Source organism: Apus apus, chromosome 24 (genome assembly GCF_020740795.1).
Source record: "Apus apus isolate bApuApu2 chromosome 24, bApuApu2.pri.cur, whole genome shotgun sequence".
Lineage (NCBI taxonomy): Eukaryota > Metazoa > Chordata > Aves > Apodiformes > Apodidae > Apus > Apus apus.
In genome coordinates this window covers 6,375,981-6,402,743 of record NC_067305.1, presented here as the reverse complement: position 1 = coordinate 6,402,743, position 26,763 = coordinate 6,375,981, and the positions used below count along the sequence as shown (strand labels likewise).

Genomic DNA, 26,763 nt, shown 5'->3' with positions numbered 1-26,763 from the left:
AGAGAGGGAACAGGAAAGGGATAGAAAAGGGGGACGAGAGATAAGAGTGGTACAAGAGAGACAAATAGCAGGGGGACGATAGACAAATAGCAGGGGGACAAGAGAGGGATAGAGGAGGAGGACAAGAGGAGGGGGACAAAAGACAGGAGCGGGACAAGAGAAAGACACAGGAGGGGGACAAGAGAGGGACAAAATGGGATAGAGGGGGGGCACAAGACACAGAGGAAGGGGACGAGAAGAGACACAGGAGGGGTACAAGAGTGTTAAAGGATGCGGACGAGAGAGAGACGAGGGGGCCAAGAGAGGGATAGAATCAGAGGAAAAGAAAGACAAAGAGGAGGGAGCAAGAGAGAGAGGAGGGTGCCAAGAGAGAGACCAAAGGAGCAGGCCAAGGGAGGGATAGCGGAGGGGGACAAGAGAGACAAAGAGGAGGGGGACAAGAGAGGGATAAAGGAGGGGGCCGAGAGACCGAGGAGGGGGCCAAGAGAGAGACACAGGAGGAGGACAAGAGGGGGATAGAAGAGGGGGACAAGAGATAGACAGAGGAGGAGGACAAGATAGGGATAGGAGGACAAGAGATAAAAAGAGGAGGGGGACAAGAGAGGGATAGAAAAGGGGGACAAGAGAAGGGGGACCAGAGAGACAAAGAAGAGGGGGACAAGAGAGGGATAAGAAAGGGATAGAGGAGGGGCACAAGAGAGAAATAAAGGTGGGGTACAAGACAGATATAGGAGGGGGGGACGAGAGACAGAGGGGGACAAAAGAGGGATAGGAAGACAAGAGAGAATAAGAGGAGGGGGATAAGAGAGGTCTAGAAAAGGGGGACGAGAGAGAGAGAGAGAGAGGAGGGGAACAAAAGACAGGAGTGGGACAAGAGAAAGATACAGGAGGGGCACAAGAGCGGAATAAGGAGGGGTACAAGAGAGCGATAGAGCAGAGGGACGAGAGAAAGAGGAGAGGGCCAAGAGAGACACAGAGGACAGGGACAAGAGAGAGACACAGGAGGGGGACAAGTGAGGGATAAAAGAGGGGGACAAGAGAGGGATAAGGGAGGGGTACAAGAGAGGAATAGAGGAGGGGGACCAGAGACCGAGGAGTGGGCCGAGAGAGAGGTGAGAGAGAAGAGAGAGGGAGACAAAATAGAGATAAGAGAGACAAGAGAAACACAGATGGGGAAAAGACAGAGATAGAGGAAGAGCAGAAGAGAGATAGACGAGGGAGACAAGACAGGGATAGAGGAAGAAGAGAGGGATAGAGGAGGAGCACAAGAGAAAGAGGAGGAGGACAAGAGAGAGATAGAGAAGTGGACAAGAGAGAGAGAGAGAGAGGAGGGCCAGGAGAGAGATAGAAGAGGGAGAAAAGAGAGGGACAGAATAGGGGACAGAGAGAGAGAGCATGGGGGAGGAGTGATAAAGGAGGGGGACAAGAGAGAGACAGAGCAGGAGGACAAGACAGAAATAGAGGAGGGGGACAAGTAACAGATAAAGGAGGGGGACAAGACAAAGACACAGGAGGGGGAAAAGAGAGATAGAGAAGGGGACAAAAGAGAGATAAGAGGAGGGGGACATGAGAGAGAAGAGAGGGACACGAGGGATAGAAGACGGGGACACAAGAGGGACAGAGAAGTGAGGACAGGAGAAAGATACAGGAGGAGGACAATAGAGAGGAGGAGGAGTAGAAGAGAGATAGAGGAGAGGAACAAGAGAGAGACAGAGGAGGGGGCCAAGAGAGAGAGGAGGGGGATATGAGAGGGACAGAGTAGGGGGACAGCAAAAAGATACAAGAGGAGAACAAGAGAGAGACAGAGGAGGGAGACAAGAGAGAGAGGGACAGGAGGTGCAAGAAGGGGGGGGGGGCGGCGATAGAATAATACAGAATAAATTTAGAAGGAGGGGTGGCCTGAAAGAAAGAGGAGTGGCAAGAAAGAGAGGCGGAGCATTATTCAGAGACAAAGTTGGGATTAACACATCATTTTTCTCACCTGATCGAGCCTCGGCTGCTCCTGCAGCGATGGCGCGTCCCCAGGACGGCGACTGAATCCCATGGCGCTCGCTGACCCGCTTCTTCCCGCTCTCCTCTTCCCCTCCCATGCTCTTCCCGCTCTCCCCCTCACACAGTCACGCGACCGCTTCTCCCACCCGCCCACACCACCGCTTGGCACCCAGCGTGCCACCATCTGATCTCCTTGTGAGACAGCCGAGACAGTAGCAAGACCTGGCACGGGCAGGCAGCAGCATGACCAACCGAGGCCAAGTCCATCAGGCCCTGCTGGAGTGCAGGGAGCGCTCTCTGCCAGTCCTTTGAGCTCCACAACTGACAGGTCCTGGACACAAGGTCATCCTGTAGCAAAGGCGGTGACAAAGCTGGTTGACCAAAGGGCGGCAAAAGGCAACAAAGGCTCTTGTGTGACCACAGTTCCGGTGACAGGCAGGTCCTTTTGCCTGCAGTGCCTTTCTCCTTCCTCCCCTTCAGCCCTCTGCTCCTCCTCTTTTTGCTTGCCCTCAACTTGTGGCTCCTTCCCCCCATGACAGATGCCTCTTCTTTCTTCTCCACCAGCAGCTGCTGCCAAGGCAGAAGGATACGCTCAGGACCGAGAAGTCCCTGCTTCTCTGCCTGGAGGACAGAGGGGCACTGACTCGGCCCCCACACGGAAGCTCTGCACAGCACCACCTGATCCCCGGCTCTCCTCCCACTCCTACCCCCTATCCCCCATCAAGAAGTGATCACCACAACCCCCCACCCCCCCAGAAAAAAACTCACCGATTGGCTTTTCTCACCCAATCACGGCTCCAGGTGCCTCCAGAGTTCCAGCCGGTGCTGGAGGCGGGCTCTGAGGTGGGCACCCTAGGCAAATGCAGCTGGGCAAGCCAAGCAGCAGCCAAAGAGGCTGCTCAGCCCTGCTTATGACACCCGGGGAGCCAGACAGCTTAGCCTTCCTCCCCACAAAAAGGACTGACATTCAGCAGCCAGGAGGTGGAGACAGGGGGATGGAGCCCCAGCCTCAAGGACAGGGGGAGCAGACGCCCTGCCACACAATCCCTGCCCCAACGCTTCTGAAAGGCCGGGGCCAGAGAGACCTGCCTGATGACAGGGGGTCCCCTCCCAGCTCCTCCCACCGAGAGCAGGGGGCACCCCCAGCCCTGCTGACAAGGAGCTGGGGCTGCTCTGGGGACAGAGGGATCCACAGCTGGTGACACACGCCCCCAGGACGGGGCTGTCACCGGGGCTGGCAGCTCCCCAGCACCACATGCAGCCCCACAGGCACAGACCCGGGCCCTGGCCACAGGTGGGTCGCCTTGCCCACCCCACGCTTCAGTGCCTTTGCTCTGTCCTGCCAACAAAGGGGTGAGCCCTGACCCTCCCTCTGCTCGTAGGCTCCAAGGAGAGCTCCCTGCTACTGCACACAGATCAGCTCTCCCTCCTGGGAAGTTCAGGCTAAGTACGCTGCAGTCGTTGGAACAGTGGCCTAAACAAGAAGCTCATTCGTTCGCTCGCTCACTCACATGGACACAGACACACACACACAGAGGCAAATGGGGAATAACAGAAGTTCCCAGAAGAGAGCGTGAGCCCTGTGCAGCCAACGGCAAATGAGCCTTCCCTACCATCGAGCAGGAGAGCAGAGCCTCACAGCTGCCTCCGGGGCTGCATGGAGACCAGAGGAGCCTCAACACGCTGAGGGGCTACAGGGGGTGGCCAAGGGGCAAAAGCTGTGACACGCCCTGACTCCAGGGGCTCACCCTGACCAGGCCCCCAGCAGGCACAAACCCACCGGGGCCAGAGGAGGGGGCTAGGGAAAAGGCCTTCCCCACCCTGCTCACAGGGTGGCCTGGGGGTCCAGTGAGCTCCCTTTCCCCCTCAGGTGTGGAGGCGGTGGCTCTCACCCTCCTTACTGGGTTGCCATGCTGTCTGGGCAGCCCAAGGAGGAAGACGGCAAAAGGCCAATGACAGCAAAAGCAAAGACCCAGCCCTGCTTATAGGGAGGTTGCCCAGTGCAGAGATGGCCAGGGCAGCCCAAAGAGGCCCTCCGTGCTTTTCTGTCACCTTCGCCCTGGTGACAGAGAGGTCCCTTTGCCCAGAGCACCTTTCTCCTGCCCCCTGGTCAGGCCGACACCGCTCCTCTTCTCTCTCTCTCGCCTCAATGCTCCATGCGATGCCTCTTCCTTCTGCTTCACCAGCTGCTGCTGAGGAAGGAGGATACAGTGAGGCCCAAACCCTGACAACTGCCCCACTCGAAGGAAACACGGACCTTTGCCTGCTTACAGAGGGTCCCTCCCACTCTCCCTCCCCGCACCTCCCGCTTCCTCTTGGCTCGGTGCTCCCAACAAACCTCAGGGAGCCTGAGGCTCTGACCTAAGCCCAGCTTACAGGCTGGCCCTCCTGCCTGCAGCACAACACCTCGGTTTCAGGAGCCCCATTTCCCCCCCGGCTATGGAGACAGTGGCTCTCAGCCTCCTCCCAGGGTTGCCCCTCTCTCTGGCCAGCCCAACCACAGGGAACATAGCCAAGGGGGCTGGCAATGCTCTTGCCCCAAGGTGACAGTCGACCCCTGCCCGCCCATCCCCAGCAGAACGTGGACGTTCCAAAGCAGGTGCCAAGCCCTCCAACCGCCCTCCTGCTCCTTCCCCTCAGGAATCAACATTTCCCCCCTCAGGGATCGATCTCTCCCCCTCAGGGATCGATCTTTCTCCCTCAGGGATCTTCCCCCTCTCCTCTCCCTCTCAGCTGCTCTTCCCCTTCCCCTTTCCCCCTCAGGGATCGATCTCTCTCCCTCTCGCGCTCTTCCCGCCCTCCTCTCCCCCTCACGCGCTCTCCCCCCTCCCCTCTCCCCCTCCCACAGGCGCGCGACTCTTCCCGCCCCGCGCTCGCGGCCGCTGCTCCCCCCGCCCCCGCTAGAGACGCCCCCGCGAGACGCCCGCGCGCTTCCCGCCGCAGGGGGCACGCGCCCCGCCCGCCCCTCCCCGGGCGGGTCCCCCTCCCCCCCCACCTCGCGAAACGGTTTTTTTCACCAAATCGGGGCTCCGGGTGCTCCATGCGGGGACCAGACAAGGGCTCGCTGCTGCTCCGGGCTCCTGCCACTCCCGGCGGGGCTGGACCGGCCGCTACCCCTGCGGCGGTGGCGCCTCCCCGGGACGGCGACTGAACCCCGCTGCGCTCCCGGCCCCCCCGCAGGGCGACACTCGACCCCCGCCCGCCCCTCCCCAGCAGAACGCGGAGCCTCACCAAGCGGCGCCGACCGCGCTCCTGCCTTTCCCCCTCAGGCGGGTCCCGCTCTCTCTCCCTCACGTACTTCCTCCCCTCCTCTCTCCCCCTCCCACAGGCGCGCGACTCTTCCCGCCCCGCGCTCGCTGCTACCCCCGCCCGAGACGCCCGCGCGCTTCCCGCCGCAGGGGGCACGCGCCCCGCCCCGCCCGCCCCTTCCCAGGCGGGTCACCCCTCCCCTGCAGGCGCGCGACCCCCGCTCAAGCGACCCCCCCCCCCCCCCCCAACCTCTTTAACCCCTCTCGAGGGGTGGGGGGAAAGAGAGGGAGAGAGAGGGGCAAGGGGGGGCAAGACATGGACAGGGGGGTTAGGGACGAGAAAGGGGGCAACAGGGATAGGCAGAGCCGGAGGGAGAACCCAGCAGCATCAATAGGTTCCCGACTGGTAAACCTTCTGTTTCGCTGCCTGCATTACTCCTTGCTCAGATCTTGGAGATACTTGGAGAGATGTTAGTCCTTCTAAGAAAGAACAGTTGAAGATTTCTTGATATATCCTCTTCGTCATTTAAACCAGTTGCCAGAGGCTCCTACATCTGTAATTTCTGAGAGCATTGTTGGGCTGTCCTCAAAAAGAGAGCCACGGCTCTTGCTGCCCTTATCACCTACTTGTGATTCTATGTTGAGATTTCTCTCCTAGAAGTAAAAACAAAGATACTTTTTAGTAGTGAGACAGCCACTCCTTGCCTGAATTCTTTCAGGGCTCTCAGAACAACCCCCCTGGGGTGCACTCAGGCTGCAAGTCAACTTGTCTGCGTTTTCCTGATAAATCTGGCTGTGCAGTAAACTTCTTGGGTTTGGGGAAAGACTATGTATGGGGCAGTTTCGAGTCTGATACTGTGAGTAATGCAGGCAGCTTCCAGGAATCCATCTGTTGAGATGATAATGATGGATCAGGAGTTCTGGTTAAAAAAAATAATTAAAAAATAGCCTGGAATTTAGGACTGAATGATACTTACAGAGATACCTGCTGCAGTTTTCCTTCCCGGGACATGTTTTTAACAGGCAACAGACACAATTTAGCTTTGCCTCATCAGATCACTCTGAGGATGTCACCGTGAAGAAGAAAGATCTGCCAAGTAACGACCAGCTGTTTCACTGGCACAGTCTTTCAGACAGTACAGCACCACCTGTCCAGATGAGCCTGTCGGGTAGAAATTAGTCTTTTATCTTTGATCTGGTCCATGTGCATACTAGACACAGAAAGTAAAGCGAATCAAATACCTTCCTCCTTTGTGTCGTTTTTATTCTCGCCTAATTGGCTTAGTTTCAATTCACATCTTCAATAAATTCATGTAACTATTTATTCCTGCTATTTTAAATTTTAGACCTAACTAAGGCACTTTTGTGTACATTGAATAGGCCACTAAGATCTGTCAGGCTATTCAGCAGGGAGGGCTGGGAATTTTCCAAAGTGAGGGAATATTCAGAAAAGCTGTTCGTCCAACCAAAACAAGAATACGAAACAGAAGCATCCCTGTACACCTGGTGCTTTGCAAGGGCTCAGAACAGCAACAAGCAACTGTCCTGTGGTCCAATGAAGCTGACACAGCAGGTCAGGCTGCTCCACAAAGCTCTTTCACTCCTCGGTGACACCTCAGAAGCTTCACTGCCTGCAGCTCTTCAGACCCTCTGCCCGCAGGAGAGGCCAGACAGGAGAGCACCCTGGGCACTGGCCAGAGCCTCCACTTGCCCATGTCACCTCCAGCTTCCATCTCCTTCCTCTGCCTCCCACCTGCAGCTGCAGAGGGGACCCGGGGGCTCTGGCTGTCCCCTCAGCAGGTCCTTCCCAGGCTCCTGGGGCTGCTGCCCCAGCCCCGGCCCCCTTCTTCTCCAGGGCAGGGGTGCTGGGGCAGGCAGGAGCCCCCCCAGGAGGGGGCAGGCAGGTCCTGCATGCCCTGGAGCGGGACCAGCAGCAGCTGTTACAGGGCCCGATACTGGACTGCACCAAAAGCAGGTGTCCTCAGGGCAAGGTCCAGCAGCTGGACCAGGCTGAGTGAGGCCATCCCTGCTCCCTGACCAAAAGGCACAAAAAGCACTTGGATGGCAAGAGCCTTTCTGGCTGGGGGAACCTGACTGCGTGGGAAGGAGGGACAGCCTGCAGCCTTCCTCCTCCTCACTGCAGACAGTGAACCGAGCAGGGTGGACACGGGTGTCGAGGTGACCCCCGAGGGCAGGGCTTTCTGGGCAGGGGCTGTTGTCACAGGGGGGCTATGGTACCATCTCCTGTTGCCATCACGCCTCATGGGTAGTCGGGCTAGAGGTGGCCCCAGGGATGGAAGATCCCAGGGGCCTGGTGCCTGCTCCACTGTCACAGCTCAGGGCACCCGGGGCCAGCCCCAGGGTGGCAGCAGGTTCCTGCATCCCGTGCCCAGAGGGACGCAGCTCCCTCCAGGTGAGCTGCTCCGCACAGGAGCTGAGCCACCTGCAGGGAGAGGATCCCTGCTGGCAAAACCTCCCGCAGGAGACCAGGCCCAACAACGAGCTGCCTCCTGCCTTTGTGGGTTTATTTTTTCTCCTGAGCTCTCAGAAACCGCATTTGCTCTCTCACTAAGCCAGGCCCGGGAAGGCTGCTGGGACAGCAGCAACACATGGGTTCCTGATCAATCGATGTGAAGCAAAGACCTGCAGCAGCAGGGAAGCAGGCAGATACATCAACACACTTCCAGACAAGCCCAGCAAGTCTTGTTTTCCAGGTACTTATGTCCTGTTCCTCACAGCACATCCAGCTCCAGAATTCTTCTATTATAAGGGAACTATTTTTTTTTCCTGCTCGAAATATTCGTAGGCACCAAATCAAGACAACTCAGACTGTTCCTCAGCTCTTACCAAGGTTCACTGGCAATCAACCCAGCACTTCTGCCACCCACTCTCTGGTCACTGTGCTATTTTTGCCAAACATAGAAAGAATTTTTTAAGCAAAACCTGAAGCAAGACATGTAGCAATGAAGAATTCAGAAAAACACATAGAATTTTAATCATTATATGCAACTAACACAGAGCCTAGTAAAGGCAATTTGGGGCCTCTCTAATTGACTTCTTTACAACAACTCAAGATATAAAGAAAAAAAAAGGAAATAAATTAGATCTTAAGTTAGCTTAAGAAGAGGACAGGAAAAAGCTAAACAAATTCCAGTTTCAATGAAAATCATTCAATCATTCCAACATTTTATTGACAACTCCCCATCCTTTATCAACTGACTCCTCTGATCTCAAAGCAGATGTTATTTACTGCCAAACTGAAAGACAAAAAAAAAAAAAGCAATTCTACTTCAGTATAACAATGCCAAGTTCCATAAATAAATGAAAATGTTTGACCTCCAGGCACAAGAGATGGCAGTGAAAATGCCATGAAAGCTGCATTTTAATTTGTCCACTTAATTTCTCTAGGAAGAACCACCCAAGGTCACCTGCAATTAGAAGAGCTTTGAATTCTGCTGTTGAGGGGCAGAAAATAAGAAAAGGATTACCTCAGCAGCAGTCTGCAAGTCTGTGTAATGCATCTGAGCTGGGAGAAGCTGCATCTTGAACCATTCCTGCAGAGCCTCATCTGTGGACTCAGTTACCTTTTAACTGACAAAGTGAAAATGCACCTGTCATTACAGCATAAGAAAAGACTCTTTCTGTTCTTCAGGTGCTTTCAACCTGATCCTGAAGAAGTCATTTAGGGGGAACAGCTGAATGTGATTGAGGAACCTCAACACTTTTGAGGGCAATAGGACCAGATATTGAACAGTGCATGGATAAATTTCAAGCTACTACAAAACCAGGATGAAATAAATGAATCATACAGAGCTTTGGGAAACAAGTACATACAAACAGAATGCATAAATCTGCATACATGCAAATCAGTCAGGAAACCATTAGAGAGGTATCATGTCATCCCTTGAGCTTTGCTTTTGCTCCCCTTTCAAAGATGCTCTGTACAACAACTGCACATCTCACAGGAGTTTATGGTGAGTCTGATTGGCATCATGCTATTTACCACTGTGCACAGCTCCCTTGCAGAAAGTTAAGAGAAAACCTGGAGATGGCTGTAGCTGTAGCAAGCACCTAACACTGCCTAGAAGTCCATGACATGCAGAAATATTGAATGTATTTTTACCAAAAGTTCCAGCTTTTGTTACTGTCACTCTGGCATCTTCCTCAAAGGAGGAGGAGAAAAGATCTTAGAGAAAATGCAGGAGCAGGGAAAGTGTGAAGGAGATGTGAACACACAACAGCAGACCTTTGCTGGGAGACAGAGGGGGGTGTTTAAACCTCCTGCTGAGATTCCCACTGATCCCTGCTGAAGGTAGAAGACCTGGAACCAGCTATCAGGCTCCAGGCAGCCAGGGAAAAATGTTGTGAATGACATCAGTCCTGTCCCTGCTCCTCTCTGAGGACTCATTCCCTCAAGATCAGAGCTGTGACTTTAGCAGGCCAAGCCCTGCTCAGAGACAGAGGTTATTTTAGAGTATTTTAGATTAGACAACAAACTAATTTCAAATTAGTGTGGGATGTTTTGACAATTTTTTTTAGCTTTGATAAAACCAGTAAGTGAAAGTGTTTGGTTAGGTAACAAAAAATAGTAAAAAAAAAAAATCAGATGCCAAATGGTGTTCTTCCTCTTGCAGTCAGCACGGTTTTCCAGGTAAATTTCTTTTCCTCCCCCCCCACCCCCTCACCAAAATCTGGAAAATCTTCATTTAAAATTGTTAAAAGAATCCTTTGCCAGTACAGACTAATATTTCTAATATGTTTTTCTAGCCTCTTTTATTAATGTATTTTTTGGTACTAAAGCTTCTGTAAACAAATAGAGTCTGCTAGGCCTATTAAGATCGAGACACTTTACTACAATAGAATGAATTTCTCCCCACACCAATTGGCATGTATTAAAGTAACCCATACTGCCTCTTAGGACCAGAGCTTTTTGCTTTACATACCTATGAGTTTTTCTGCATGGAGAAATAAACCAAGTCAGGCAATGCTGTTATATAAATAAAAATTATTTATGTAACATTAAAATACTCTCAGGTCTCTGCATCTTCTTTTAACCTGATTATTAATGTTTATCTCGGGATATAGCTCATCCTAATTTATGCATGTTACCTTTTCTTGGGTTTCACTGAGATAAGCTTCCCGGAGTTGATTTTCCACATAACTCACTCTTAGTCATGTAAAATCAATTTTAAGAGAAAAGAATAAATGGAAAATCCCAGCAGTTCAGCTGATAGACTGCTCAAAGAGACCATAGAACCTCACTTGGTAAAGAAAAGCACCAGCTGAGATCAGTTTTGTTCATTTGTTGCATTTAAGGCACAGAATGTATATGGGGAATTTAACTTGTCCCTATAATAAGCAGAACACTGAAACTCACTGAGCTACTTCAGAGTTTCACATTTTATTATGTATTTTCCTCTTCTGAAGTAGAGGAGCAGAACCTCCCCAGCTGTCTTTTCCATACTGGTTTGGTCACAGTCAAACCATAGAGAGAAATCCTAATCCATGTCTTCCAATGCCATATGGTCATAGGGTCCCTTATCCTGACATCCACTTCTTTCTTTGGTTGTAACTTGCTAGTGACTTCCAGAACAAACTGTAATTTTCTCATAATTACAATCTTATTAATTACCACACTTACACTTGGGAATGTCTTCCCTGGTTGCTTTCTGCATAAAGATGAGTATTTTAACTGCATCTTCCAGTCCAAGTTCAAACACTAACACCTCAGATCATGCACCTTAGGCAGAAAAATAAGGAAAACAGCAAAGCTCCAGAAATTAAAGATGGGATTTAACTCTGGCAGGTTTCCAACAGTTGAAAGGGAGTATGAGAAATAATTGTTCAGCATCTGAACACACCGGTGGCTGGTATCTGCTTCAGGTGTCATGGTCAGTCTGCCTTGGGATTTCTCCAGCAAGTTCCTAGGAAATCAGGGGTATTTCCAGGAGGCTTGCCCAACACGGCCAGGTTTTACTCCACAAAAAAATCCAACTTATGAACCACAGTGTTTCCAGCTTTCCTAGAGGATGATCCTATTCCTATGCATGATTTTCTACAAAGAGCCTCCCAGAGATCAGGGTCTGACAACAGCAGCTTGTGACTCCATTATGAAGTGAAAAATAATGTGTTATTAATTGATTAGCAACAAGTGTGTCACTTTTTCAAATAAGTAAGTCTTATAAAAAGTCTGTGAAGTTCTGAAATTGTTCAGAATTATTTTTCCATCAATATTCTGAGTGCTGGTTTTTCTATCAATGTCTGCTTACATTTAAGAAAAGGCTGGGAAAGTGTGTTTGAGAAGCAGCATAAAAAAACATTTGAGGCCAAAAAAATCATTACGGATTGCAACAAAAGAGAAGTTTGGTACTTTCCATCAAGTCCATTTTCCAGCACAGATCTGGTCACCACTACTTGTATGTCTCCATCTTAAGACAAAGAAAAGCATTTTGTGAAGAAATGGCTTCTTAGCAGGAAGAAGCCAAGGAAGAAGCCAACCTACACCAGGCTCTAAGTGTTACGCAGCTCTTCAATCAATGCAATAAGAAAGCTCAGGTTCTGTTGCAGGTCCCTCAAGCACTGGGAAGCACTTGGACCTGGAGGGGAAGCAAGTCTCTCCTATGCTGACAGTCTGGAACCACGGGGGAAAAGAATGGCACGTGGGGCCAGCACAGAGGTGGGAATCCTGCATCACTTCACTCACATGCTGACTGTGAGAGGATGCAGAAGGTGCTCTGGGGCCTTCTCAAATCTCTCTGGAGTCCTGACCACAGACTGCCAAGCTGCTGTTTGTCTCTGGAAATGCAATGCACAGCACCAGGCCATTCTGAACCATCCAGGTGGGGACCCCAGGGGACAAGGAGAGCTTGTGTACCACCTATGAACACAACCAAGGGATGCTCCTAAAACAACTGACAACATGACACCTGAAAAACTCCTGCTACTTCAGCCCACTAGTCACTGGTCCCCTCCCCCAAGTCACCTGCAGTGCTGATGTCCTGCTCTGCTCCTGGCTTTGTGCCTCCAAAATAAAAACCCCAACACCTAGAAGGCAGCCAACACAGCCACCACTTGCTTCTTCCCTCCAACACCGTCAGCCAACTCACCTTCCAGCGCTCTGCTCCCTCCGTGCCTTTTGGCTTGTCCCTCTGCGTAACACTGCACCTCAAACCTGCTGCTTCAGCACACCATCCACCACTCACCTTGCCAGAGGCCGCTCTGCTGATAACATCTCACTTCACACTTGGATTTGCACCCAGAAAATCCGGCCAGAGAAGCTCAAGCTTGTCAGAACCACCAGCTGTCCTGCCGATACTCCGGAGCTGCATGACTGTCCTTCTTCAGCCGGCACTCTGCTCCCCTCTTCCGTGCCCTTGGCCTTGCTGCTCGTTGCTCTGCACCTGAAACAACACAAACACACCCTGTAAAGCAAGTCACCTGCACAGCCACAGGTAGCTTGGTGAGGCCAGAGGTCTCTCTGCCTTTTGCATATACCTTCTCACTACAGCTAGAAGAAGAAAAGCCAGCTAGGGAGCCCCATCTGTGCAAGCTAAGGCACCTTCCAGATCTGACCCGCTCCCCTTCCACACTAACTGCTGCTCCCAACCAGTCACGAGGTTCAGACTGGACCCCCTTGCTTTCTCAACTCCTCTCAGAGGAGCCTAGGTGTGGCTGGATCCAATCCTAGCCCCTGACCATAAAGAAAAGCGAACACAACTGTGGCAGCTGCCTACACCTGTTGGCCCAGAGATGGACCGTATGGTCTCTGCCAACAGAATTGGTCCAAACCAACTTACTTCCACCCCTCCATAAAACTACGCTACCCTGTCATCAGTACTGCTGCATCCCTGGGCAGGGCAGCTCCAACCCTCACACACAGACCAGGACTACACACGGATGCCGCGAGTGTTATACCTCGTTATACCAAAAGTGGGGTCATTCACCTGGTGTGCAAGATGCCAAAATGCATACAGAGCCAAGGTATTTTCATTTATTTCATTAATTTAGGCAAACACAGGGCGAGAGGTGGTTAGACACAAAGCTGCCCCCTGAAATAGCAAGGCTATGTACATTTATGCACTTGTGGTTAGTTTCCTTCACCTAATACATATTCACAGTTACTCTACTCTGATTGGTTAGTGAATTTCTCACTCTGATTTCAAGGTACAGCATACACAGTGGGTAGGTCTTCAGTTGGAGGTGGGCAGCCTAAATGCTGAAGATCTGGTTTCCATATTGTTGATTTTGTCACGAGCAGAGGTCGCTCAGCTACAGCAACTTCGGCAATTCTGCCACATTTTAAGCAAAGCACGTGCTTCCCCATCTTCTTGTTTCAACAAGATCAGGATCTTTTTTTTCAGAAGACCTTTGTAACTTTCTATAAGTCTCTTGTCCTTGCTCAGTGAAAGATTCCCATCAGGAAGATGATGCTGGCAGAGAAGCCTTGCAGTGCCACAATGGCACGGATGCTCTAAAGCAGACCTGCCAAGGAGAGGAGATTGCCGCCACACACAAGAGAAAGCTGCCATCAAAACCAAAATGAGGGATGTGTGAGAAGCCATGCTTGAAGACCCAAGACCAGTGAGGACATGAGGATGAAACCCCAGAAAATGACTCTGTGGAAACAGCAGACTCACGAGCACAGCTGCGGGCAGCACCTGGCTGGCCACCGCAAGAGATGAACGCTCAGAAACAGCCAGGATGTGGCACACGCCAAAGAGATGCACGCATCAAGCTGTAATTGTGAGATGAGAAAGGCTCAACAGGCTCTGTGCCAGTGAAGTGATGCATTCTGAACTCCTGGGAGGGCTACCGAGGTGCCTGCTGGTCACCGAGCTATGGAGGCACCAAGAGCCAACGAACATACAGTCTAAGACACAGAAAACAGACGACACGAAGTACACGCCAGACACAGGTTGGAGCTGCCCTGCCCATGCTGACATTGTGCTGAAGAGTAACCCGCTCCCTTTGCCTGCCCCAAGGGGACTGTGCCCTGCCAGTCCTCTCCCCTACACCAACTTTGAAACCCCCCGCCTCCAACCCCCAACCTTGTCCCCTCCTCCCAGACCCTCCACTTAGCTTTCAGATGGCCGGGGCTCTGCAGCCTTTCTCCTCAACAAGCCATCCTTGCCTGGATGTTCCTGCCATCACCAGGCTCCTCATAGTGATCTGGAAAAACAACGACAAACTCACAATTAGTACCGATAAGCATCACAAAATCAGCCACTGCCAACCTCTTCAACATCCCCTGCTCAGAACCCCCATGGTGTTCTCCTCACCTGCTGGTTCCAGAATCGGATGCTGAGGCCATCCTTGCTTGCGGCATCTAAGATACCAAAAGACCCAAATCACTGCTGTGCTTGTGACAAGTCCCATGACCCTCCTTGCTACCACCCTGGCTCACCCCAAACACCCACCCAATCCCAATGGCAGCCTGCACAGCACCTACACACCCAAGAGGTAAATGCTTCACTGAGTTCCCACAGGTAATTTTCTCCTAGACACCAACCTGGCTGATGCCTGTGTCATCTCCACAGATGGCCCGTTGGCATGCTGCTCCACTGCTCCAAGGCTGCAAAACTGAAGCAAACAGCACATCCTAAGATACTGCCCGAGCCCACAGTCTGCCCACAGCTATTCCCATCTACCACTCTCACCTTCGTGGCTCACCTGTCCGGCCTCTGATGGTCACAGGGTGCCACGTCCAGCCCTGTGTGCTGCCTGGAAAACACAAACAAGGGATGCTCATCACACACTGACAACACAACACCTGGAAAACAACTGCCAGATCAGCCTGCTAATTGTCACTGACCTTGCTCGAGTCACCTTCAGTGCAGATCTCCCGCTTCCCTCGGTGCTTTGCACCTACAAAACAAACCCAAACCATGAGCCAGTCGATAGAGGCACCAGTCACACCTTCCCTCACAACCCAGGGGACAACTCCCCCAGACTCTTCAATACGCACCGACCCAGCTCCTCACCGCGCTCTGCTCCTCTCCTCCATCACCCTCTGCTGCGTGGCTCCTCTCCCTGCATCTGAAAAAGCAGTAACAAGCTATCAGCCAGATGCAATTCCAGAGATTCTCATTTAGGAACATCTTCTAGATCTAGCTGCCTACAAGGGAGCTAAAAAACAAGTTAACATTACACCCCACACATTCAGGCCTGAACAACTTGGACACCCAATCTGCTTGGCTATGGCTCCAGCAGCCTCTCCCAGGTGGCTCCAGCCACCCCCTCTCAAAAACACTATGAAAATGGCCACCTTCCCCTGCTGAGGGCTGCTACTTCACTTCAAATGCTCCATCTGCACCCCAACAGGCACAGGCAGCACAGCAACACAAACCACAGGCTCTCCTTGCTATTCTTCTCCCAACCCCACAGTTGCTACAGCCTCCAGAGAGAGCAGCTCCAACCCAACAGCACAGAGACACAACACACAAACACAAAGGATGTGACACAAGCATGAGAGAAAACTCTCAGCAACAAAAAAACTCCTTCTCCAATGCAGATGCCACCAGGTGGCAAGACATACAGGACTGCAAGCAGGAGATGAGTGCTGAAGAGTCCAGAAAGTCCCTCCTTTCGAGTTGTGAGCTTCAGACAGGACCTCCTTGGTTTCTCAGCTTCTTCTCAGGGCAGAGCCTAGGTGCAGCTGGATCCAGTCTTCACCTCCAACCTGAGAGAGAAGCTCAGACCCTCAGTTCTGCCACAGAATCAGTTTACTGCAGCTCGAGCTGGGTGCTTCCAATCTTGTTCTCTTCCACTTGTTTCTCAGCTGGAAAAGTCTTCCACATTCTGCTTTTGTCCAATTGCTCCCACTTAACTTTCAGTCAATGCATCTTCGCAGTTCAGAAGATCATCTTGAGTAATTATCTTGCCCACATCTTGTTTCCATATTATTACAGCTGGCAGAGTGAAGGTCTAACTAAGGCTCATCACAGGAGTTCAGCTAAAGATTAATTAGAATCGCAGCCTAAGGCCTCATCACTCCAGATACTCAGGCTAAGTCAAGTCACAAGTCCAGTCCAAAGTCAAGTCGCTTAGGTCAAGCAGTGGTCAGTTTGCACAAGTCTTTAACAGGCGTGCAATTTGAACTGATATCCCTTTAATTAACACATTAGCCCCAATATTCCTATACTCAATTCACTCGTGATTTCAGCAGTAAGGAGCCCGTAAGGCAGCCCCAGAGAAAGGTCAAACATTGCAAACCATGACAAGAAGCTACAGTCAGAACTGAAGCAGACGGATGCACGAGAAGCCTTGGCAAGACCCAAGAATGCAAGGACACAGGGAAGAATGCCCAGAAAAAAAAAGATTCTCCCTGTGAAAGAGAAGCCTCCAGAGCGGGGCTGACGACACCGACCGCAACACCGGCGCAAAAAGAGGATCAAGAGGAGACACCCGAGTCGCGAGGCCCAGCGGGGCTTTTGAGTTCAGGCAAGAAAAGCAGCGCCCCACGGGCACTACGATGGTGAGCACAGATGATGCTCAAGACCTAAGGATGGGCTGCAAGATGAGTGCTGTGCTCCTGGAGCACAAAGAGGAGACTGGGACCCAAGGAGGGTTTGAGACACAAAAGACAACAGACCACACAAACTACACCATGACACACGCAGGCTGGAGCTGCCCTGCCTGGCACACACTGACATCACACTGAAGAGTAACCCACTGCCTTTACCTGCCCAAAGGGACAGTTCCCAGACAGCCCTCTCCCCAGCTCTTGACTTTAAAACCCTTCCCTGCAATTCCCAACTTTGTCCCCACCTCCCCCAAGCCCTCCCCAGCACCCATCCCTCAACTTAGCTTTCAGGGGCCACAGGTCTCAGGCCATCCTTGTTTAAAGAAAGCTCCACAGTTCATCAACTCCAAAAGTCCCACAGTCAGCAGGCTCCTCATCACCTGCAGAAAAGAAAGATGCACCGCAGAATGTTAAACCACCTTCTCACCCCAAAACAACCCATACGAAGTTACCACCAGCAGAAACAGCTGCAGGCAACCAACATCCTTCTGACAACACACACTGCTTACCCAGAGCCTCTTGTACGACACGGCTGCTCCTGTTCCAAGGAGCTTCAAAACACACTCACACAGCTCTAAAGCTCCACCAACCCCAGAGCAGACTGAGCTCCCCGGCCACAGGCGGGGGCTCATATATCCCGGGCCCCGCCCAGGGCCCTCCCCACAATCCCCTGGGAATAGGGGCAGCTGGAACACCAGCTGGAATTAAGGGCTGGGGGAGCAGCAGCTGGTCCTGTCACCTGCCTCTGGGGACACGCCCCGGGGCGGGGACGGAAAAGACAGCAGTGAGGACCTGCCCACGAGAAACCGCCCCGTGGAAAGATCTCTCGAGGACTACTCGGGTGAAGAGACTGATGAAAGGGATCTCAGAATTACTGGTCTCGCTGTGTCAGAGCCGGGCAAGATGCAAACGGGCATCCCCGGGGCAGGAAGGGGCAAGCGCGGCCCCGGAAAAGGAAAGCAGCAGCGGTGCCCGCCGCTCCCGCAAAAAAAGCAGCAGAAGCAACAGCAGAGAAAGATGAATAAAATAAATAAAGGGAAAAAAAACAACAGAGGAAGAAGGGAGATCAAGGAGGGGGAGAAGGGAGATGTGAAACATTGACTATTTCATTATGTATTTACACTAATTACTACTGCTTATTAAATTTTTAATACCTAAGATGTCTTGATAATAATATCACACTTTTAAACATATTAATTAATTAATTGTACTTAACTATTAATAATTTTCATTTCCTACGTGAAACAGAACGGGGATGGAGACACAGGAGCACCTGCGATTCATGCTCCAATGGAAAATAAATACAAAACAAATCCAGGTGAATGCAGGGGAGTTGGAAAAGATGATCTTTAAACTCCCTTCTCATTCAAACCACCCTGTGATTCGAGGAAACACCAACTGACGATGGCGGCCCCGCCCCGCCCCCCCCCCCGCGCCGCGTGCCGCATCCCTCCCCCCCTCGCTTCTTGCGGCCGTGGCAGCTCGTGGCGGGGGGGGGGGCGGCAGCGCGCGGCGGAGGGGGGGGGCGCAGAGGTCGGCGCCGGACCGTCCCTCCCCACACCCCTTACCGCCGCTTTTTCCCCGCTCTCCGCCGTTCCCACCCCACACCCCCTGCGGCTTGCCAGCGCTCCACCCCTTCGCGGCTTCTCCCCCGATGCAGAAACCGCCGGCGGCAGAACCCGGCCCGCCCCGGCCCCGCGCTCCCTCACCGACTCCTCACGCGTCCCACGGACCCTCGGCCGCCGACTTCCGCCTCGCACCGCGTGGCCGCACCGGCCCCGCCCCGCGCGGGAGCACGGCACCCGGCCGCGGCTCTTCCGGCCCCGCCCAGCCCGGCGTTCACCAATCCCCGGGCAGCACAGCACCGCCCCGGCCACGCCCACGCAAGGCAGCCGAAGGGCGGTGCCACGCACCCGGTGGGCAGAGACGGCCCACGCCTACGAAGGGCAGGCGAGCAGCAAAGCCGCGCCCACCACCGTTCAAAGAGGGGAGCCACGCACGAAGGAGCGGCGGTGGCAGAGACAAAGCGGGGGGGGGGGGCTCTCAGCAACAAGGGGCGGGGCCACACAACGGGCCGGGGCGGGGCCGCGGGACAGGCGGGGGCGGGGTCACGCAGCAAGCGGGGGCGGGGGCCCACGCAGCAAGCCGGGGGCGGGGGTTACGCAGCTGGGGGGGGGGGGCCACGTAACAGGCGGGGGCGGGGCCACGCAGCAAGCCGGGGCGGGGTTACGCAGCAGGCGGGGGCGGGGCCAGCAGCAAGGGCGGGGCGGGGCCACGCAGCAAGCGGGGGCGGGGTTACGCAGCAGGCGGGGCGGGGCCACGTAAGAGGCGGGGGCGGGGCCTACGTAAGCAGCCGGGGGCGGGCCACGCATCAGGCGGGGGGCGGGGTTACGCAGGCAAGGCGGGGGGGGGGGCCACGCAGTCAGCGGGGGGCAGGGGTGCAGTCAGCGGGGGCGGGGCCACGCAGCAGGCGAGGGGCGGGGTTACGCAGCAGGCGGGGGCGGGGTTACGCAGCAGGCGGGGCGGGGCCACGTAAGAGGCGGGGGCGGGGCCACGCAGCAGGCGTGGGCGGGGTTACGCAGCAGGCGGGGCGGGGCCACGCAGTCAGCGGGGGCGGGGTTACGCAGCAGGCGGGGCGGGGCCATGTAACGGGGGCGGGGCCACGCAGCAGGCGGGGGCGGGGGTACGCAGCAAGCGGGGGCGGGGTTTCGCAGCAGGCGGGGGCGGGGCCACGTAACAGGCGGGGACGGGGCCACGCAGCAGGCGGGGGCGGGGTTGCGCAGCAGGCGGGGCGGGGCCACGTAACAGGCGGGGGCGGGGCCACGCAGCAGGCGGGGGCGGGGTTACGCAACAGGCGTGGGCGGGGCCACGTAACAGGCGGGGGCGGGGCCACGCAGCAGGCGTGGGCGGGGTTACGCAGCAAGCGGGGCGGGGCCACGCAGTCAGCGGGGGCGGGGTTACGCAGCAGGCGGGGGCGGGGCCACGCAGCAGGCGGGGGCGGGGTTACGCAGCAGGCGGGGCGGGGCCACGCAGCAGGCGGGGGCGGGGCCACGCAGCAGGCGGGGGCGGGGTTACGCAGCAGGCGGGGCGGGGCCACGCAGTCAGCGGGGGCGGGGTTGCGCAGCAGGCGGGGCGGGGCTACGTAAGAGGCGGGGGCGGGGCCACGCAGCAAGCCGGGGCGGGGACACTTAACAGACGGGGGCGGGACCACGCAACATCGGGAGCAAAGCCAAGCAGCACTCGGCGTGGGGCGCTTCCCCGGCCTCCGCTCACTGTCCCCCTCCCTCGCCGCTTCTCCCCATATCCAGGAACCGCCAGCGGCAGGACCCGGCTCGGCTCGGCTCCGCGCTCCCTCACCGATTCCTCATCCGTCCCACGGACCCTCGCACGGCGTGGCCGCACTGGCCCCGCCCCGCGCGGGAGCACGGGACCCGGCCGCCGCTCTTCCGGCCCCGCCCAGCCCGGCGTTCACCAATCCCCGGGCGGCAGAGCACCGCCCCGGCCACGCCCACGGAGGGAGGCCAAGGGGGCGGGGCCACGGCCACAGTGGGCGGAGGAAGAACACATACGGTGGGCGGGCGAAGGGCGAGACCACGCCCACGAAGGGCGAGGCTAGATATCGCCTTACTGCGCATGCGCTGGCCCTGAGCTGCAGTACCGCACTTTCGACACCAGGTGCCAGCAGAGAGCGCTGCCGACCTGCAGTACCGAACTTTCGACACCAGGTGCCAGCAGAGAGCGCTGCCGACCTGCAGTACCGAAGTTCGGACACCAGGTGCCAGCAGAGAGCGCTGCCGACCTGCAGTACCGAAGTTCCGACACCAGGTGCCAGCAGAGAGCGCTGCCGACCTGCAGTACCGAAGTTCGGACACCAGGTGCCAGCAGAGAGCTCCGCAGGAAAGAATGAAAAATAATAACTCACACACAAAAGAAAAATAAATAATAACCCAAAAAAGATGTGGCAGCGTGGAAACCCAGAAAGGGGCGGGGCCACGCACGAAGGGCGGGTGGGCCAGGCAGCGAGCAGGGCGGAGCCACGCAGCCAGCAGGGGGGGCGGGGCCACACAGCAAACACCAACATCGGTTGCTTTGCGCTCTCCTACCACACAGCACAAACGTTTACTGTTATCTTTTTAGGCACACGCACACTCATCCGTAGGTATTTTGAGGGAATAATGAATGCCTGCAGCCACCCCCAGCCCCTATCCCCCAGGGACAGTGTTTCACCTCATGATTAAAAAGGGTGCAGATGTTTACAAACATACAATCAACATACCTCTGTAAAAAAAACCTTGACCTTTCCTTCGGCATGACTTTAACTCGCACGGCTGTGAACTGACACCGTTACCTGTCTCCGGAACTCGGGCAGAATTCCACAAGGGGCTTTTTTTGAATGTTGCACAATTCTAAAGGATGTCTGCCCAGGCGACAGACCCTCCCGACCCCCTCCCAGGGAAATGCACCAGTGAAAGCCAAACTCAGGCCTTCAGAGGACCTGTGGAGACACTACATAACATCCACCTGCCTCTCTTTTTAAACCTTTGGAAAAAATACCTACCTCCTGAAGCACACCTTATAAACTATCTGCTACAGCTCTTGACACTTACATGATAAACAATACAAGGCAATTTCTAATTTATAACATTTTAACTTTTTTCAAGTTTCAATCATGACAGCAAGGCAGTGAGGGAAGAAACCCACCACATGGTTTCAACTTCTTGTTAAACAAGGAGTCCGGAAAGACCCTCCTGCCAAGTCGTGAGGTTCAGACTGGATCCCCTTGCTTTCTAAACTCCTTCTCAAGAGAGGAAGCTGGGGGCAGCTGGATCCACCCTCAGCCCCCAAATGCAAAAAGGAGCACAGACCCTCAGCTCTGCCACAGTTAGCCAAACTCCAGCTGTTCAGCTGCAAGAAAACACAGCCAACAATCGCCAGCGCTTTGGGGAAAAAAAAAAAACACAACAACACAACAAAAACAAACAAACAAAAAAACACCAAAGAAAATCACACACACACACACACACCCCCCAGTGCTGCGATACATAAGGCTACCACAAAGGACTGGCCCAGCTGCTAATGCTTTTGGCTGTACCGAAGCATGGGGAAGGAACACATTTTGATGATGTCCCAACTGCTACAACTGACAAAGTGTAAGGACCAGCGACACCACCCATTTCTGGAGCATGTGCTGTGCAGGAGTCTTTGGAAGGAAATTCACCTTTTTCCCTTTTTTTTTTCAGGAGAGTGGAAAGTCTTGTTGCTGGTGGCTTCGACTGCTAAGCACACCCTCTTCTTAATACTCGCTCTGCTGGGAAGCTCCTAAAACACAACCTCTTGGAAGGCAAAGCGCTTCCAGTTTGGAAAAATCACTCCCGAGCTGACGTCTGTATCACGCGCCGTGGGGCAGCGCTCCCTGCTCCTTCCAGCCAGCTCCCAGCAGCCCGGGGACGAGAAGCCATCCTCGACGGAAGCCACATCAGCCAACTGGGATACTCCTGCAATCACCAGGTTCCTCTTCATCTGCTGCAAGAAAACACAGTGCCAGCCGTAAGCATCACGGCGGTCGACACAGACCTCTTCTGCAACAGCCCCCTCCCTCCAAAGTGCCCTGGCCTTCCCCTCGCCTGTTCCACACAGATTCCAGTACCAGACACTGCAACTATCGTTGCTTGCAGCACCCAAGATTCCAAAAGACACAAGATTACTGTTGTGTTTGTGCAAAGCCACCGGCCCCGTGCTCCCTCTCCCTACCACCCCAGCTCACCTCAAATGCCCATCGGATCCCAAAGGCACCCACATACCCAAACGGTAAACGCTTCACTGGGCTGCCACACGATTCTCTGCTCTTAAACGCTGGCCCAGCCAAGTCTTGACTCGCCTCGGACCGCTTGCCAGCAGGCGCATCCATGCCCCCAGCCTGCCTGAAGCGCCTGCACCACACAAAGCAAAAGGCATGTACTCAGATGCTGCCTGAAACAGCAGCCCGCCCGCACTCATTCCCGCCTCCTGCTCCTTCCCCTTGGACGCTCGCCCGTCCGGTCTCTGCCATTGACACATTGCCACCCCCAGGCTCACGTACCACCTACGAACACAACCAAGGGACGCTTCGATACTGACCGACAATGTGACACCTGAAAACTAAATTGCTCACCTTCCCCGAGTCACCTGCACTGCCACCTGCACTGCCAACATCCCACTACGCACCTTCAAATTAAAAAAACCCTACACCCAGAAGACAGCACAGCCACCAGTTCCACCTTCGCCTGTCCCTCCGCACAGCACAGCGCCTCAAAACCTGCACCCAGAACATAAGGCCAGAAAAGCGTTAGCTAGTCAGAACCACCTGCGGTCCTGCCAATACTCCAACGCTGGATGCCCGCCCGCCTTCATCCGGCACTCTGCTCCCCTCTTCCGTGCCCTTTGGCGTGCAGCTTGTTGCTCTGCATCTGAAAAAAACAAAACAAAACAAAAAACCAAAAACAAAAAAACCACGTAAAGCAGTTCACCCGGGTGCTGACAGACAGCCTCACGAAACCTGAGGCCTGTCTGCTTTTTGCATATGCCTTCTCACTACAGCTAGAAGATGAAATCCCAGTTATGCGAGGTGTATATGCACAAAACCGAGGTTTATTGTCAAGACTAAAAAGATCTGAAAAAGTGGAAAAACAAGCACAGACTGGATTGCCCGAGTGCTAGGATATCAGGGCGTGAAGGTATCGGGGTGCGAGGGGAACGAAACACACGGAACCTACACACCCACATGTCCCAACCACCCCTCCCGCCCCTGCCCCACACCGCTCCCCCCCCCAAAAAAAAACCCAAACAAAACAAAAACAACACAACAAAGAAACCAAGCAACCAGAACCAACCAAACCCAGTCCCCGACCTGACTGATTTTTTTTATTTTTGTTTTTTTTCCGTTCCGTGCCTCACCCCTGTCTCAGCAGATTGTCTCCTCAGAGCACGGAGTGCAGATGATCTGTAGCCCGGTGACAGTTGCATGTGATGAATACCTGGGCAGAAAACACCAAATGGTTTGGGTTGGAAGGGACCTTAGACATCATCTAGTTCCAGCCCCGCTGCCACCGGCAGGGACACCTCCTGCTAGACCAGGTTGTTCCAAGCCCCATCCAGCCTGGCCTTGCACGCTTCCAGGGATGGAGCATCCACAGGTTCTTTTGGCAACCTGGGCCAGTGTCTCACCACCCTCACAGTTAAGAATTTCTTCCTAATATCTCATACAAATCTACCCTCTTCCAGTTGGAAACTGCCACCCCCTCCTCCTATCGCTATGTGCCCTTATAAAAAGTCCCTCCCCAGCTTTCCTGCAGGCCCCACACTTTCACTATTAACACCAGCAGTTATGCGGCTGAATACAATTACAAATTATGAGGTACTGGCTTTATGAAACTGAATTTAAGGTCAAAGATACATGTTGTAAGATACTCCAGGATTGTGGAAAAGTGCACCTACCGAGCAAATTCACCATTTCCACAGCAGTCAGGGAGAGGAAGTCATCTGCATTTTTTCCTCCCATTCAGTTTATCAGGCGGAGAACAAAGGCTTTTGTAACAGACTGCCTCTCCCAAGTCACAGACCTGGCATTGGAATTTCATATTGACAATAAGCTCCAGAACAAGAGAAGTCACTATATAGTGCAATGAAATAGAAATCTATGTAATGCTAGACTGAGAATCTAGCTTACAGCAGAGGTAAATCATTAAAAAAGGTCACGTAGTGCAAGACTGAATCCCATTTACCAACAGATTTCTTATTTGTGAATGGAAGTACAACTAAACACATAATGCACGTAGGCAATATGTGAAACTATCGCCCAAACTTGCTAAATCATAACGCGGGAAACAATTTTGAATCATTTCCTCAAAAAAAAAAAAATAAAAAAAAAAGAAAGCAGCAGCGAAAGTAAAAAAAAAATAAAAAGAAGAAAAAGGAAAAAGAAATACGGCCATTAAGAGTCACAAGAGAAAAGACTAAGAAGGGTTGAAAAGGAATTAAAAGCTCACACTGGATTTTGGATGGCTTTTCCCTCTCAGACTTTGCAGCAATGCTTCTCATGTCGGCAGGAAAACGTTGAGGGCTGCCCAGTGGTGGAGCTGAGTAGATCAGTTTAGCTGAAGTTCAGGGTCTGGTAACACCAAAGAACTATCGATCCTAACATTAAAAAGAACCAAGTTATTTCAAAACCAGGCACACCGAGTACTGCAAATCACATCTCAAGTCAGCCTGTGATTAAGTCTCAAAATTAAACAGATTCAAAAGGAGAAACTGAAGCAGCTTTGACTGTTCCCTACTAAAAAAGAAAAAAAACAACCAAAAACCAAAAAACCCCACAAAACCACAACAACAAGCTTAAACATTAAACCTCTCCCCCAAAGCCATTTTGCTAGAGATGTTTCAAAATACTTCCTACCTGCCTCTCATCCATTTCTTTGCATTGCTGAGGTTTCTTTTGACTTCCTTAAATCCTCACAGCCTACTGAGGTGAAGCACAGGACTGGAGTAGAAATGACAGCAGAATGTGGGAGCTCTCATTTTTTTCTGGACAAGCACAAGTCTAAAATAGTTAATATATCAGATAAGATAAATTTGAAGCTAGCACATCTTCCTGCAAAGTACAGCTTAGAAAAAAGTCACATTCACATTTTCCAGTGCCACCAATCTAAAAAAATAAGTTTTTCTGAAGGAGAAAATGTGAAATATTCCCTTTCATCGTCAAAATCACTATACAATGCAATGCAATACTTCTCAAGCGGCTTATGAGATTTTGGTTCAATAAACCAATTCTATGAGAGCAAGCACACGACCTATTAAGGAATATTTCCAAACCAAACACAACAGGCTCCAGTTTTGTTGGACAATTTCAATCTCAAAATTAAGGATTTACCTATTTCTGTTGTACAAATCAGAAATCTAGGCAACGCTAGCCTAATAATTTAGCTTCTACAGAGGTAGCTTATTAAAAAAGGTTACACAGTGCAAGCCGGAATCCCATTTACCATCACATTTTGTATCTGTGGAAGTAAGAACTAAACAGGTAACACCTGCAGGCAGCTGGTGAAACCATAGCCCAAACCTGCTGGACCACAATGCAGGGAAGAATTTGGAATCATTTCCTCAAAAAAGCAGCAGAAGCAACAGCAGAGAAAGATGAATAAAATAAATAAAGGGAAAAAAAAACAACAGGGGAAGAAGGGAGATCAAGGAGGGGGAGAAGGGAGATGTGAAACATTGACTATTTCATTATGTATTTACACTAATGACTACTGCTTATTAAATTTTTAATACCTAAGATGTCTTGATAATAATATCACACTTTTAAACACATTAATTAATTAATTGTACTTAACTATTAATAATTTTCATTTCCTACGTGAAACAGAACGGGGATGGAGACACAGGAGCACCTGCGATTCATGCTCCAATGGAAAATAAATACAAAACAAATCCAGGTGAATGCAGGGGAGTTGGAAAAGATGATCTTTAAACTCCCTTCTCATTCAAACCACCCTGTGATTCGAGGAAACACCAACTGACGATGGCGGCCCCGCCCCGCCCCCCCCCCCCGCGCCGCGTGCCGCATCCCTCCCCCCCTCGCTTCTTGCGGCCGTGGCAGCTCGTGGCGGGGGGGGGGGCGGCAGCGCGCGGCGGAGGGGGGGGGGCGCAGAGGTCGGCGCCGGACCGTCCCTCCCCACACCCCTTACCGCCGCTTTTTCCCCGCTCTCCGCCGTTCCCACCCCACACCCCCTGCGGCTTGCCAGCGCTCCACCCCTTCGCGGCTTCTCCCCCGATGCAGAAACCGCCGGCGGCAGAACCCGGCCCGCCCCGGCCCCGCGCTCCCTCACCGACTCCTCACGCGTCCCACGGACCCTCGGCCGCCGACTTCCGCCTCGCACCGCGTGGCCGCACCGGCCCCGCCCCGCGCGGGAGCACGGCACCCGGCCGCGGCTCTTCCGGCCCCGCCCAGCCCGGCGTTCACCAATC

General features: G+C 53.3%; 1 long non-coding RNA gene across 3 annotated transcripts; it reads right to left on the bottom strand.

Moving 5' to 3' along the window:
- Window positions 1–5,628: 5,628 nt before the first annotated feature.
- LOC127393966 (uncharacterized) lies at window positions 5,629–26,735 on the bottom strand. 3 transcript variants are annotated; one of them, XR_007891564.1, is made up of 19 exons: window positions 26,625–26,734; window positions 25,193–25,336; window positions 24,786–24,933; window positions 24,235–24,359; window positions 23,695–23,774; window positions 23,105–23,207; window positions 22,563–22,691; window positions 21,980–22,284; window positions 17,042–17,141; window positions 15,205–15,275; window positions 15,052–15,104; window positions 14,897–14,960; window positions 14,749–14,819; window positions 14,519–14,565; window positions 12,443–14,408; window positions 10,350–12,117; window positions 8,729–9,491; window positions 6,218–6,402; window positions 5,629–5,894 (listed from the first exon to the last, which is right to left on the bottom strand). It is a non-coding gene; the product is annotated as an uncharacterized LOC127393966 (long non-coding RNA). The 3 variants fall into 3 exon arrangements; XR_007891565.1 differs by lacking the exon at window positions 5,629–5,894 and adding an exon at window positions 5,921–6,129; XR_007891566.1 differs by lacking the exons at window positions 5,629–5,894; window positions 6,218–6,402 and adding an exon at window positions 8,212–8,497 and having other exon boundaries at window positions 26,625–26,735.
- Window positions 26,736–26,763: the final 28 nt, after the last annotated feature.